We start from the raw sequence: 16,067 nt of genomic DNA, 5'->3' as shown, positions 1-16,067 counted from the left end.
GATAACGGAATCACATCATTAGGAGAATGATGTGATGGACAAGATCCAATCCTAAGCATAGCACAAGATCGTGTAGTTCGTTTGATAAAGCTTTTCTAATGTCAAGTATCAGTTTCTTAGACCATGAGATTGTGTAACTCCCGGATACCGTAGGAGTGCTTTGGGTGTACCTAACGTCACAACGTAACTAGGTGACTATAAAGGTGCACTACAGGTATCCCCGAAAGTGTCTGTTGGGTTGGCACGAATCAAGACTGGGATTTGTCACTCCGTATGACGGAGAGGTATCTCTGGGCCCACTCGGTAATGCATCATCATAATGAGCTCAATGTGACCAAGTGGTTGGTCACGGGATCATGCATTACGTAACGAGTAAAGTGACTTGCTGGTAATGAGACTGAACAAGGTATTGGGATACCGACGATCAAATCTCGGGCAAGTAACGTACTGATAATCCCCAAGTGCAAGGAATCATCGTAGCAATTCCCAAAGGTGGAAGTGATAAGTATGGAGTGTCGAACCCACAAGGAGACAAAGGTAAGATCAATATTCTTTCAAGCCCTATCTGTCACTGATACGACTCTACGTGCACCGAACGTTTGCTTCCAACTAGAAACAAGAAATAAAACTATGTTGTGGGTATAAATAGGATAACTTTGTATGATATCAGAGAGCTAAAACATAAAAGTAGGTGTTGTTATCATAAAGTTAGAATATATTACTAAATAATATAAATAGCGAGTGTGGAATAATGGTGGATCGATGTGCGGAATTGTCCTAGGCAATTGTTAACAAGACCGGTAGTCACTATTGCAATTTCATATGAGGGAGAGGAAAAAGCTAACATACTTTCTCTACTTGGATCATATGCACTTATGATTGGAACTCTAGCAAGCGTCCGACAATACTAAAGATCATTAAGGTAAAACCCAACCATAGCATTAAAGCATCAAGTCCTCTTTATTCCCATACGCAACAACCCCTCTTACTTGGGTTCGTGTTTCCGTCACTCACCAACCCACTATAAGCGAATCATGAACGTATTGCAACACCCTACAGCGGGAATCCCTCACGCTTGCGCGACATAGAGGGCACCATAGGACAACATCAAAGTGAAACATACAACTCATACCAATCTAGATCATCAATCAACCCAAAGACAAAAGATATCTACTCATAACATCATAGGATGGCAACACATCATTGGATCATAATATGTGGCATAAAGCACCATGTTCAAGTAGGGATTACAGCGGGGTGTGGGAGAGTGGACCACGTAAAAGAGATGAGGATGGTGATGATGATGATGGTGATGTTGATGAAGACGATCACCGTGGTGATGAGTCCCCTCCTGATGGCACTCCGGTGCCACCAAGAGAGAGGAGGAGAGGTTCTTCCCCTTGTTCTTCCTCCTCCATGGCTTTCCCCCTCTTGTCCTTGGCCTTCATGGAGATGATGGCCCCTCCGAGATCCTCCTCCATGGCCTCCGGTGACGATGGCCCCCTCCGGCAGGGTGCCAGAGAGGGCCTAGATTGATTTCTCGTGGCTACAGAGGCTTGCGGCGGCGGAACTTCCGATCTAGGTTAATTCCCGAAGGTTTCTATATTTATAGGAATTATTGGCGTTGGTTTCACATCATGGGGGGTCTCCGGGCCGTCCACGAGACAGGGGGCGCGCCCTCCTATCTCGTGGGCAGCCCGGAGCTCTTCTGGCCCAACTCCGATGCTCCGTGGTCTTCTTTTGGTCCATAAAAAATCCTCAAAAATTGGCACGTCATTTGGACTCCGTTTGGTATCCCTTTTCTGTAAAACACAAAAACAAGAAGAAAACAAAAACTGGCACTGGGCTCTAGGTCAATAGGTTAGTCTCAAAAATCATATAAAATGATATATAAATGCATATAAAACACCATAGATGGGTAATATAATAGCATGAATACTTCATAAATTCTAGATACGTTGGAGACGTATGAGCATCCCCAAGCTTAATTCTTGCTCGTCCTCGAGTAGGTAAATGATAAAAGAAATAATTTATGAAGTGTGAATGCTAGTAGGTGCACAAGTTTGATCAATGATAATTTCAATCACCTTTTCTAGCATCAATATGTGTCATAATAGTAGCTTATCTCATAAAACTTTTCATGATCAAGTAACAATCTATTCACAATGTCAAGTATGGTTCAGAAACTTCATTGAGAACTAACAAACTATAATCTCTGTCATTGAAGCAATTGCAATTTATCATAACATCAGAAAGAGTCAAGAATAGAGCTTTTCAGCAAGTCCACATACTCAACTATCATATAGTCTCCTACAATTGCTAACACTCACGCAATACTTGTGGTTATGGAGTTTCAGCCGGACACTGAGAAAGATAGGGGCTTATTGTGTTGCCTCCCAACATATTCACCTTTAGGTGATGTCAACAATAATAGCCCATGCTAACTTACATCCAATTGGATATATATATCATGATCTTTCAAACACGAGGAGCTTGCCAAAGGATAAAATGAAAAAGGGAAAGGTAAGGATCACCTTGACTCAAGCATAAAGTAAAAACATAAAGTAAAAGATAGGCCCTTCATAGAGGGAAGCAGAGGTTGCCATGCGCTTTTAGGGTTGGATACACACAATCTTAATGCAAAAGAACGTCACTTTATATTGCCCCTTGTATATGGACCTTTATTATGCAGTCCGTCGCTTTTATTGCTTCCATAACAAGTTCGTACAAAGCTTATTTTCTCCACACTAATAAGTCATGCATATTTAGAGAGCAATTTTTATTGCTTGCACCGATGACAACTTACTTGAAGGATCTTACTCAATCCATAGGTAGATATGGTGGACTCTCATGGCAAAACTGGGTTTAAGGATATTTGGAAGCACAAGTAGTATCTCTACTTGGTGCTAGGAATTTTTGGCTAGCATGAGGGGAAAAGGCAAGCTCAACATGTTTGGAAGGTCAATGACAATATACTTTAACTGAGATGTCGGAAAACATAAACCATTACGTTGTCTTCCTTGTCCAACGTCAACTCTTTTAGCATGTCATACTTAATGAGTGCTTCACAATCATAAAAGATGTCCAAGATAATATATTTGTATGTGAACCTCTCTTTCTTTATTACTTCCTATTAATTGCAACGATGACCAAAACTACGTTTGCTAACTCTCAACAACTTTTATGCCTCATACTTTCTATGTGTGAAGTCATCACTAACCATGTTATAAGCAAATGAAACATATGAAAGTTCAGATTTATGACATTCAATTCATTCCCCCATTTACTCATAGGATATACATGAAGCGCAAGAGTAAATGACAAACTACTCAAAAAGATATGAGTGAAAGACACTGAGTAGTCAAATAATTATCTAGCCATGGGAGTATTCCTTTTTATTCAATAATTCAGATCCAATGATTTTATTCAAACAGCAAGTAAAATTTAAAATACGCTCCAAGCAAAACACATATCATGTGACGAATAAAAATATAGCTCCGAGTAAGATGTACCGATAGTTTTGAAGACGAAAGAGGGGATTCCTTCCGGAGCATCTCCAAGCTTAGGCGCTTGAGTCTTCCTTGAATATTACCTTGGGGTGCCTTGGGCATCCTCGATCTTAGGGTCTTTCCACTCCTTATTCTCCTCATATCGATATCTCACCCAAAACTTGAAAACTTCAATCACACAAAACTTAATGGAACTTCGTGAGATAGGTTAGTATGATAAAGAGTAAACCATGCACTTTGGTACTGTAAAATACAAGGTTCATAATTGTTTTCACATAATTCCTACTGTACCATATCATTTCCACAATTTATATTGAGAAATATAAGCCATAGAAACTAGAAGACAAGCAAACTATGTAATGAAAACAGAATCTGTCAGAAACAGAACAGTCTGTAATGATCTGAACAATAACCATACTTATGCTACTCCAAAAATTATGAAATAAATTGGTGGACGTGAGGAATTTGTCTATTAATCTTCTGCAAAAATAATCAACTCAAAAGCACTCTTCTGTAAAAACTGACAGCTAATCTCGTGAGCGCAAAGTTTCTGTTTTTTACAGCAAGATCACATTAACTTTCACCCAAGTCTTCCCAAAGGTCTTACTTGGCACTTTATTGAAACAAAAACTATAAAACATGATTTCTACAGAATCTTAATCATGTTGACACACAAAAACAGTAAGGATAAATATTGGGTTGTCTCCCAACAAGCGCTTTTCTTTAATGCCTTTTAGCTAGGCATGATGATTTCAATGATGCTCGCATAAAAGAAAAGATTTGAAACACAAAGAGAGCATCATGAAGAATATGACTAGAACATTTAAATATAACTCACTTCCTATGCCTAGGGATTTTGTGAGCACATAATTTATAGGAACAAGAATCAACTAGCATAGGAAGGTAAAACAAGTTTAACTTCAAAACATTAAGCACAAAGAGAGGAAACTTGATATTATTGCAACTCCTAGAAGCACATATTCCTCCCTCATAATAATTTTCAGTAGCATCAAGGATAGCTACTTTGTTCTCATACTCAATTGGAACCTCTTCCGAAATAGTGGAATACTAACTAAAGTTGACACTCTTCCAAATCCACTTTCATAGATATCGTACGGAGATTCAACACCCTCCAAGATAGTGGGGTCACTAATTCCTAAAGTTGACACTCTTCCAAAACCACTTTAAATTATAGTATTATTCATACTCCAAAAGATATAAGTTAAGTTCATGGAGCATTCTACAGTTAATGTAGACTAACCAATGTCCAAGCTCAAAATATACAAGTGAAGCACAAAGAGCAATTCTATAAGGTCATACTTAAAAGATATAAGTGAAGCACATGAAGTATTCTATGAATCAATGAAGATATATCTCATACTAGAATTAATCTTAAAGGAAAATACAAACACAAAGGACACAAGTCATGTGAACAAAACAAAAACCAAGGTATACCGATATTTGTTGAAGAAGAAAGATGGGATGCCAACGGGGCATCCCCAAGCTTAGATGCTTGAGTATTCTTTTGAAATATTTACTTGGGGTGCCTTGGGCATCCCCAAGCTTTAACTCTTGTCTCTCTTTATTCTTCTCACATCGGTAACTCCTCGTTCTTCAAACACTTCATTCACAAAAACTTAAACAAAAAACTTTGTGAGATCCATTAGTGTAATAAAGCAAACTACCACTTTAAGGTACTGTAATTAACTCATTCTTTGTTTATATTGGTGTTAAACCTACTGTATTCCAACTTCTCTATGGTTCATACCCCCTGATACTAGCCATAGATACATCAAAATAAGCAAACAACACACGAAAAACAGAATCTGTTAAGAACAGGACAGTCTGTAGTAATATGGAAGTTAAGTAAACTTCTGTAACTCCAAAAATTATGAAATAAATTTTACAATTTGAACAATTTGTACAGAAGTAATGTGCAAAAAGCTTCAGACCCATTTGACTTTCCAGTAAAAAAATGTAAATTCATGCACTACAGCCAAAGTTTCTATTTTTGTTCTGCACATAGTAAGCAAGCAATCATATCATCCTACAACCAAAGCTTGGCACATTATTTTTATAATATAATGGTTATATACAAGGGGATAATTATTTACTGAGAAACTTCCATGAAAAAATTCTACATTGTTTCCAAGAGCATGAACACAAGTGCTCAAGGTCGACCCTCACTTCTTCAATGCATAACTTTCCAATCGCTTCCCTTTTTGAAAAACCTTTTTAGGCATGAGAGGCAAGCAATTCCTTTTTGGTATTTTCATTCTTTTAATTTTTTTTGTATGTTTCACCCACAACTAAACAGAAACAAAAAGGAAAAACAAAATCTACTAAGTAAAGAAAGCAAACAAGCACACACGAGAATATCAACCCCACGCTATTGCTCCCCGGCAACGGCGCCAGAAAAGAGCTTGATAATCCCCAAGTGCAAGGAATCATCGTAGCAATTACCAAAGGTGGAAGTAATAAGTATGGAGTGTCGAACCCACAAGGAGCCAAAGGTAATATCAATATTCTCCTAAGCCCTATCTGCCACTGATACGACTCTACGTGCACCGAACGTTTGCTTCCAACTAGAAACAAGAAATAAAACTGTGTTGTGGGTATAAAGAGGATAACTTTGTATGATATAGGAGAGCTAAAACATAAAAGTAGGTGCTGTTATCATAAAGTTAGAATATATTACTAAATAATATAAATAGCGAGTGTGGAATAATGGTGGGTCTGTGTGCGGAATTGTCCTAGGCAATTGTTAACAAGACCAGTTGAAAGATCGTGGATGTCGCTTAGGGGGGGGGGGTGAATAGGCGCTTTAAAATAATTACGGTTTAGGCTTGAACAAATGCGGAATAAACCTAGCGGTTAATTTGTCAAGCACAAAACCTAAAACAACTAGGCTCACCTATGTGCACCAACAACTTATGCTAAGCAAGATAAGTAACTATGCGATAACAAGATATATGACAAAGAACAATATGGCTATCACAAAGTAAAGTGCATAAGTAAAGGGCTCGGGTAAGAGATAACCGAGGCACACGGAGACGACGATGTATCCCGGAGTTCACACCCTTGCAGATGCTAATCTCCGTTTGGAGCGGTGTGGAGGCACAATGCTCCCCAAGAAGCCACTAGGGCCACCGTAATCTCCTCGCGCCCTTGCACAATGCAAGATGTCGTGATTCCACTAAGGGACCCTTGAGGGCGGTCACCGAACCCATACAAATGGCGACCCTTGGGGGCGGTCACCAAACCCATACACTTTGGCAACCCTTGGGGGCGGTCACCGATACCCGTCAAATTGCTCGGGGCGATCTCCACAACCTAATTGGAGACCCCGACGCTTGCCCGGAGCTTTACACCACAATGATTGAGCTCCAAGCACCACCAACCGTCTAGGGCGCCCAAGCACCCAAGAGGAACAAGCTCAAGGGTACCAAGCACCCAAGAGTAATAAGCTTCTCAACTTGTAACTTCCACGTATCATCGTGGAGAACTCAAACCGATGCACAAATGCAATGGCAAGGGCACACAGAGTGCCCAAGTCCTTCTCTCTCAAATCCCACCAAAGCAACTAATGCTAGGGAGGAAAGTGAGAGGAAGAACAAGAAGGAGAACACAAAGAACTCCAAGATCTAGATCCAAGGGGTTCCCTCACATAGAGGAAAAAGTGATTGGTGGAAGTGTGGATCTAGATCTCCTCTCTCTTTTCCCTCAAAAACTAGCAGGAATCCATGGAGGGATTGAGAGTTAGCAAGCTCAAAGAAGGTCAACAATGGGGGCAAAAACGAGCTCAAGAGTTAGGGAACCATTGGGGAAGAAGACCCCCTTAAATAGGTCCCCACGAATCTGCCCGTTATGTGCAGAATAACATAGGAGCGGTACAACCGCTATGAGCACCGGTACAACCGGTAACAGGCAATAAGCGGTACAACCGGCCCACAACCGCCCAACAACCGCACCACAACAGAAACTAGTTCGGTGGTGGAGCGGTACATGGCCGATACAACCTCCGGACCAATTCTGGAGTGGTACAACCGCTCCAAACACCGGTTGTACCGGTCAACCGGTACAACCTCTCTATGGGGCGGTACAACCTCTCTATGTAAAACAGGCAACATCAAAATAGCCACAACTTTCGCATACGAGCTCTGAATTCGATGAAACCAAGTTTGTTGGAAAGCTAGCAACAAGGGATAACACAATCTTGAAAGAAATATCAATAAGAAGCAAATTAGAAAAGGCTCATAAGAAAAAGGTGAGAACCCTTCCTCGGATAGGACCGGTAAAACCTTCAACACCGAAAACATCATAGAAGACGCATGCGAACTCCGTTTTCGATGAACTCAAGCTTGTCATCAAGATGACCATAAGCTCTAAGAATCACAAAGAGAACCAAGCAAGAACCAAGAAATAAGATGCAAGGATGCAATGGTTTGAGATCTCTACTAATGATACGACCAAGCTACTCATCGAGAGCCCCCCTTGATAGTACGACAATCGATCCTATAACTCGGTCTCCCAACTACCACCATGAGACCGGTAAAAGAGAAAACCTATCAAGGGCAAACCTTTGCCTTGCACATGGTCCACTTGAGCTAGATGATGATGATCTTGACTCCCTCAAGTTGGACCACCTTTCTTGATTGTGTTGGCTCGATGAAGACTAGATGATTGCTCCCCCATAGTCCATTATGGGTGAGCCTCTCTTCGGCACATCTTCACAAGACCATTGACACCACAAAGGATGGAAAGATTCAAGCACCTGATCTCTTCGTGATGCTCCACTTGAACTTGCACACGGCAATCATGATGACGATCACCACTTGATGTCATCCTTTCCATGGGTTGTATGATATCTTCCTCTTGACGCAAGCCCATGGACACGTACCTAACCCCACATAGAACTCTCACATAGACCATGGGTTAGTACACAAAGTGAAATGGACAATGCTTACTTTACCATGGGATCACTTGATCCCTCTCGGTACATCTTCTATGCTTTGTGAGTTGATCAACTTGATTCACTCTTGACTTAGTCTTGATCAACCTTGAATCTTTCCAACTCTCTTCATTTGGATGATGTCTTGAAGGTAAACATGAATGATCACACAATCTTCTTCTTCAAGACATGCTTGCAATAAGCTCAACACTCACATGACCAATCTTTGGATAATTTCTTAATAGCACATTGGTCAACTCATAAACTCCTTGAAACCAACACATGGACTTCAAGAAAAACCTATGGACAAATCCTTCAAATATAACTCAAGAAAACCATTAGTCCATAGAGATTGTCATCAATTACCAAAACCAAACATGGGGGCACCGCATGTTCTTACACCAGTAGTCACTATTGCAATTTCATATGAGGGAGAGGCAAAAGCTAACATACTTTCTCTACTTGGATCATATGCACTTATGATTGGAACTCTAGCAAGCGTCCGCAAATACTAAAGATCACTGAGGTAAAAACCCAACCATAGCATTAAAGCATCAAGTCCTCTTTATTCCCATACGCAACAACCCCTCTTAGTCGGGTTCGTGTTTCCGTCACTCACCAACCCACTATAAGCGAATCATGAACGTATTGCAACACCCCATGATTTGTGCACACATAAGAGTTTTTGTATTTGAATACAAATGGCACAAAGTGGGATCATAGCTCCCCCAAAATCAATAGAAACTCACACCCAGTGCAAGTGAGCAAATCATGGGGTGTTGCAATACGAAGTGCACAAAGTAGGATTATAGCTCCCCCAAAATCAATAGAAACTCACACCCAGTGCAAGTGAGCAAATAGGAAACAAAGCCTAGCGCTTGCAACAAGCACATGGTTGAGCAACATATAAACGGGGTAATTTAAGGGTAGGCTCAACCAAAATGATGTGTGTGAGTCATGGCGAAGCACTTGAGAAGACTAAAAATAAGGATGAGCATTACGCATCAACATAGTCTTGAAAGAATGAGGCACACGGTGCAAGGCCTATCATTCCCACACACAACAGGCAAATGGGTTCACAAGCTTACTAATAAGCATATAAAGAACCTATGCTTGTGACAACCCATGGTGAAGATAGAAAATGAAAGCCTCATCAAGACGAGTGATACCAATTAAGATGGCAAAAGCCTCGTAAAGATAAACAAGAGGAAAGTAATCTTCACCACACAAAAGTGCAACAAGATGCAACGATAGAGGACACGCACTCAAGGCAAAAGCTTTGACGGAGCCACCAAAGAAATAACAAAAGAAAGACAAGGTGGATGTGAAAGAAATGGTATCATCTAGAGATGTAATTTCTCTCAAGTGTATAAGGTTCTAGGTAGACGAAATCATGATGATATATGTCTACAAAGAAGGATGTACACCTGAAATAGTTACAACATGAAGGAACAAGATATCCAAAAGGAAGTCATAGATATACCAATAAGATATTTGCTTGGAAGCATAGCACATGGCTAGATATGGTCTTATTGGATATAGATGAATTCCTACCACACAACCATCAAAGACATCACAACTAGCAACATGAGATCATCGTTGAGATGCTTTGAGAAAGGAAACAAGTATCACAAGATATGAAATGAATATCATGCCAAGATGCAACCTACACAAGGTTGAATGCAAGAGAGGAAAGCATGAATAGATACTTGTTACTGAGATATCATTGGAAGGATGTAGTAGATACCAATTGAAGGTAGATAGTAGTTCATTGATCATCCTAGCTTGACTCCAATATGCACATGGTGAAGACACCTTCCTTGTGAGTGAGCCGAGCATCCAATGCATCTCCAAATGTTCCTAGAAGAACAACACAAACTAAACGGTACCCAAACTCATCGGGACCAAATAGTTAGAAACTCCAATACATAGGACAAACTCCACATAAATATGTGCATATAGATATGAAAGTGAATTTCATGCACATCTCATCCAAATTGAGACTAGGTGGAGTTTCCCCTATATATTGAGTCAAAGAAAGAAAGCATGCCAAATAACATACATGAAGTAAATATGCATGCTCAAGGCTTTCAATAACTGAAACCAAAACAAAATGAAATGCCAAGAGAAAAGGATACCAAATAGATAAATCATCACTTGGAAGATATCATTAAAGATACATCAAGGAGTGAGATATCCATTGATACACACTAAATTAAAGATGTCAAACTCCCAAAGAGAGGATGGTTCCAAACAAACCAAGCTCTCAACAAAGTTTCATGATGGCACAAAGTACCAAAAAGAAATGGCTTGCCTTCCACCAAAACACACTTGATAAGGATCACAAGAGGAGTGTTCTAAAGAAAATAGGATAGCTCCCCCATGAGTTGTGCATTATATAGGATTTTCATTTGAATACAAAATGCACAAGGTGGGATCACCACTTTCACTATATCTAGAAAACACTAGACAAGAACAAGAAATAAACAAGATCCACAAGTGGTAGGGAAGACAACGGGAGTTGACACAAACGTTGGCAAGAGAAAAGGCAAATAAAGACAAAAGCCAAAGTAAAGATGATCAACAAATTCTACCACACATAAGTGACTACCAATTGTCAAAGACAAGAAGTATTTGAAAATAAATCCCGGTGGTAGATAACAAGGACATCCAACATCATCTTCACAACAAACACAAGCAAATTGCCACTTGTAGAGCTAACATGTCACCTAGGAATAATATAATTTACAATATCAATTCTAGGAGACACTATCTCAAATGTACACATTTTCTAGTCTTGTAATATGCACATAGCGTATTACTCCCCCATAATGTGATACCAATAAGAACTTAACAAGAGGCAATAAGAGGATCCAACACGAGATAATCAATGGAATTTTCAGAATTTGAATTTCTCATGAGAGATATATCACATAGCGACTAGATAATCTTGTAATATCAATACTAGATGGTATTCCTCATGTACACACATTTATAGGATTGTGAGGTGCACAAAGCACATCACTCCCCCAAAATGGGATGTTCCATTGATCTCTCACAAGAGCCAACTAGGATACAAACAAGAAGCAAAAGGCTCAACGCACGACGCACACGTACATGATGTGCAAACCAACACACACATACTTGATTACTCAAGATAAGCAAGTTGGAAGCGCAACATATACAAACACATGCATGGAACAAAACCAAAACAGCAAGGGGGCAAGTAACTTTCAAAGTAAACAATTTAAGTACAAGTTACCGCAAGGAGGCACATTGGATATAAGATAGAAACTTGATAATCCAATTGACTTGGCTTGAGACAAAAAGAATGATGAAGTCCCCTTAATTCTTCATAATGTAGCCAAGTCTCCAATGCCCTCCATCAACACCTATTGATCAAGTTTGAGCTTGTTGGTCCCCAACCAAGTTGGGTCCTAAGAGGTTAGTCACAATAGGCTTGGCAACCCAAATGGTTCTTTTCTTGACACCACTTTGAGTACCAACAAACTTGGCAAAAACATTGCCGACCTTATCCTTCCCAGGAGAATAAATATCATCAATAGTAATTGGGTTGGATAAGTTACCACTAGTGCATGAAGAAGCGATGTGGCCTTTCTCACGACATAAGTAGCAACGTCTACTCTTCACTTTCTTCTCACTTGATTTCTCAACAAGAGAAGCATTAACTTGAGTCTTCTTGGGAAGAGGCCTTTCTTCAACTTGAGGTTGAGCATGAGATTGAACTTGTGCCCTCTTCCCTTGTTGCTTGACACTAATGGCCTTCTTCTTCAATGGGCAAGATCTAACATGATGCCCTTCTACTTTGCACTTGAAGCAAACAATCTTGGCCGAATTCTTGACTTGTTCTTGGCCCTTCCTTTTGTTCATCTTGGACTTCTTCTTCTTATTGGAGTTGAATCCAAGTCCACCATTGTCATTGGGAGATTTTTGCACACTCAAGATATTGTTGAGTGTGGATTTCCCTTGATAACTCTTTTCCAAGTCTTTCTTCAAAGAAGTGACTTGGGCCTTGAGCTCTTTGATTTCCTCTACATGGTTAGTCTCAACACAAGTACTAGAGGAAGTATAAGCTTCATTGTTAGAGCAACAAGGCAAGGAAAGCAATTCATCACAAGATGTACCAACATTGTGAGTAGATGAATTACAAGGACTAGCACATGGCAATATACTATTTTGACTAGAAGTAGTTCTAGTATCCACATGAGGCTCACTAGATGTTACCTTAGCAATCATGGCCTCATGAGCTATCTTTAGCACATTATGGGATACTAGAAGATCATCATGAGAGCTTGAGAGCTTTTCATGACTTTCTTTCAATTTCCCATAATTGCTAGATAGCACCTCAAGTTGAGCCCGTAGCTCAACATTCTCCTTCAAAATGGATGCTTCACAAGTAATAGAGTTAGTAGCACAACCATCATCATTTACAACAATAGGAGAGGACAACTTGGCAAACTCTTTTAAATAAGAAGCTTCAAGTTGGGCATGAGACTCGGTGAGTTTGATGAGCTCACCCTTGATGACCCTTGAGCCATTTTCGAGGTGCTCAAAATCCTCAAGGAGTCTAGTATGAGAAACTTCAAGCTTGGCATTTTTAGTTTTGAAATCATTGGCCACCTCAAGAGCTCTATCATGAGATTCCCTCACTCTAGATATTTCTAGAGCAAAAGTCTCCTCAAGAGATTCGGAGGTGGTTTGTTCATGTTCAAGAGCTTGAGATAGCTCCCCGATCTCATTTGCGTAATCACGCCCATGAGCTTCCATTTTCTCAATGGTGACCTCATGCTCCTCTAGATGAGATTCCAACTCCTCAATGTATTTCTTGCCATCAATGGCAATGGACATTATTTCCATGAAGTTGGAATGAGCAATTTTATTTTTATGAAGAGCTTTAAAAGTCATTTCCCCCTTAGTTTTTAAGGAGGCACCATTATCATTCTCTTCATCATTATCCTCATCATCATTAGCATCAACATCATCATCAAGAGACATATTGGGGTACAAAGTAGGAGATACCTTTGACGCGTTAGCCATAAGGCAAAAAGCAATAGATGATGGTGTAGGATCCCTTGAGGCACCATTAAACACCACATTTTGTTCCATGGAGTGTTGGGTTTCCTCTACATTGTTAGCACAACAATTCGAGGAAATAGATGCATTTTTATCATGGCAACAATACATAGCAAGCATATCATCATGAGATTTAGTCAAGCAATTTCTACATGATATGCAAGGACTATCAACACAAGCATGTGAAACATTTGGAGTGCTCGAAGTGTTAAAGCCCAAAGAAGGAGCATTGCAATAATATAGTGATGAAGGATCATCCACAATAAGCATACTATCATCATTGCAATGACCAACACTACTTACCATATCATTACCTTGTGGCAAACCACATGTAGGTGAAGTAGAAGAAGTTGATAATACTATATGACCGGAGGTGGAGGGAGAACAATCATCCTCACAAATCTTGGACACACCATATTTATCTTGAAGCTTCGTCCACAACTCATGAGCATCCCGGAATGGCATGAGTTGAAATATAACTACATTGCTCAAAGCATCGAAAAGCACATTAGAAGCTTGAGCATTGAGATAAGAGTTTTTCTCATCCTCTAAAGATAATCTTTGGGGATCCTTTGGAGGAGAAAAACCCATATCTACAATTCGCTCTAAATTTGGGTCCATGACCCTAAAGAGATTAAGCATGCGAATTACCCAAACATCAAAATTTGTGTCATCGAAACTAAGAGTGTCAGAGAATCCTAATCCCCTAGTCGACATCTTTACTCTCTAGGCGGTTAGGCCTAACAAAGAGAGACGAGGCTCTGATACCAATTGAAAGATCATGGATGTCGCCTAGAGGGGGGTGAATAGGCGCTTTAAAATAATTATGGTTTAGGCTTGAACAAATGCGGAATAAACCTAGCGGTTAATTTGTCAAGCACAAAACCTAAAACAACTAGGCTCACCTATGCGCACCAACAACTTATGCTAAGCAAGATAAGTAACTATGCGATAGCAAGATATATGACAAAGAACAATATGGCTATCACAAAGTAAAGTGCATAAGTAAAGGGCTCGGGTAAGAGATAACCGAGGCAAGCGGAGACGATGATGTATCCCGAAGTTCACACCCTTGCGGATGCTAATCTCCGTTTGGAGCGGTGTGGAGCCACAATGCTCCCCAAGAAGCCACTAGGGCCATCGTAATCTCCTCACGCCCTCGCACAATGCAAGATGTCGTGATTCCACTAAGGGACCCTTGAGGGCGGTCACCGAACCCGTACAAATGGCGACCCTTGGGGGCGGTCACCAAACCCATACACTTTGGCAACCCTTGGGGGCGGTCACCGGTACCCGTCAAATTGCTCGGGGCGATCTCCACAACCTAATTGGAGACCCCGACGCTTGCCCGGAGCTTTACACCACAATGATTTAGCTCCAAGCACCACCAACCGTCTAGGGCGCCCAAGCACCCAAGAGGAACAAGCTCAAGGGTACCAAGCACCCAAGAGTAATAAGCTTCTCAACTTGTAACTTCCACGTATCATCGTGGAGAACTCAAACCGATGCACAAATGCAATGGCAAGGGCACACAGAGTGCCCAAGTCCTTCTCTCTCAAATCCCACCAAAGCAACTAATGTTAGGGAGGAAAGTGAGAGGAAGAACAAGAAGGAGAACACAAAGAACTCCAAGATCTAGATCCAAGGGGTTCCCCTCACATAGAGGAGAAAGTGATTGGTGGAAGTGTGGATCTAGATCTCCTCTCTCTTTTCCCTCAAAAACTAGCAAGAATCCATGGAGGGATTGAGAGTTAGCAAGCTCAAAGAAGGTCAACAATGGGGGCAAAAACGAGCTCAAGAGTTAGGGAACCATTGGGGAAGAAGACCCCCTTAAATAGGTCCCCACGAATCTGCCCGTTATGTGCAGAATAACATAGGAGCGGTATGAGCACCGGTACAACCGGTAACAGGCAATAAGCGGTACAACCGGCCCACAACCGCCCAACAACCGCACCACAACAGAAACTAGTCCGATGGTGGAGCGGTAAATGGCCGGTACAACCTCCGGACCAATTCTGGAGCGGTACAACCGCTCCAAACACCGGTTGTACCGGTCAACCGATACAACCTCTCTATGGGGTGGTACAACCTCTCTATGTAAAACAGGCAATATCAAAACAACCACAACTTTCGCATACGAGCTCCGAATTCGATGAAACCAAGTTTGTTGGAAAGCTAGGAACAAGGGATAACACAATCTTGAAAGAAATATCAATAAGAAGCAAATTAGAAAAGGCTCATAAGAAAAAGGTGAGAACCCTTCCTCGGATAGGACCGGTAAAACCTTCAACACCGAAAACATCATAGAAGACGCATGCGAACTCCATTTTTGATGAACTCAAGCTTGTCATCAAGATGACCATAAGCTCTAAGACTCACAAAGAGAACCAAGCAAGAACCAAGAAAGAAGATGCAAGGATGCAATGGTTTGAGATCTCTATGAATGATACGACCAAGCTACTCATCGAGAGCCCCCCTTGATAGTACGACAATCGATCCTATAACCCGGTCTC

This window comes from Triticum aestivum, chromosome 6B (assembly GCF_018294505.1).
Source record: "Triticum aestivum cultivar Chinese Spring chromosome 6B, IWGSC CS RefSeq v2.1, whole genome shotgun sequence".
NCBI lineage: Eukaryota > Viridiplantae > Streptophyta > Magnoliopsida > Poales > Poaceae > Triticum > Triticum aestivum.
This window is presented reverse-complemented; position numbering follows the sequence as displayed.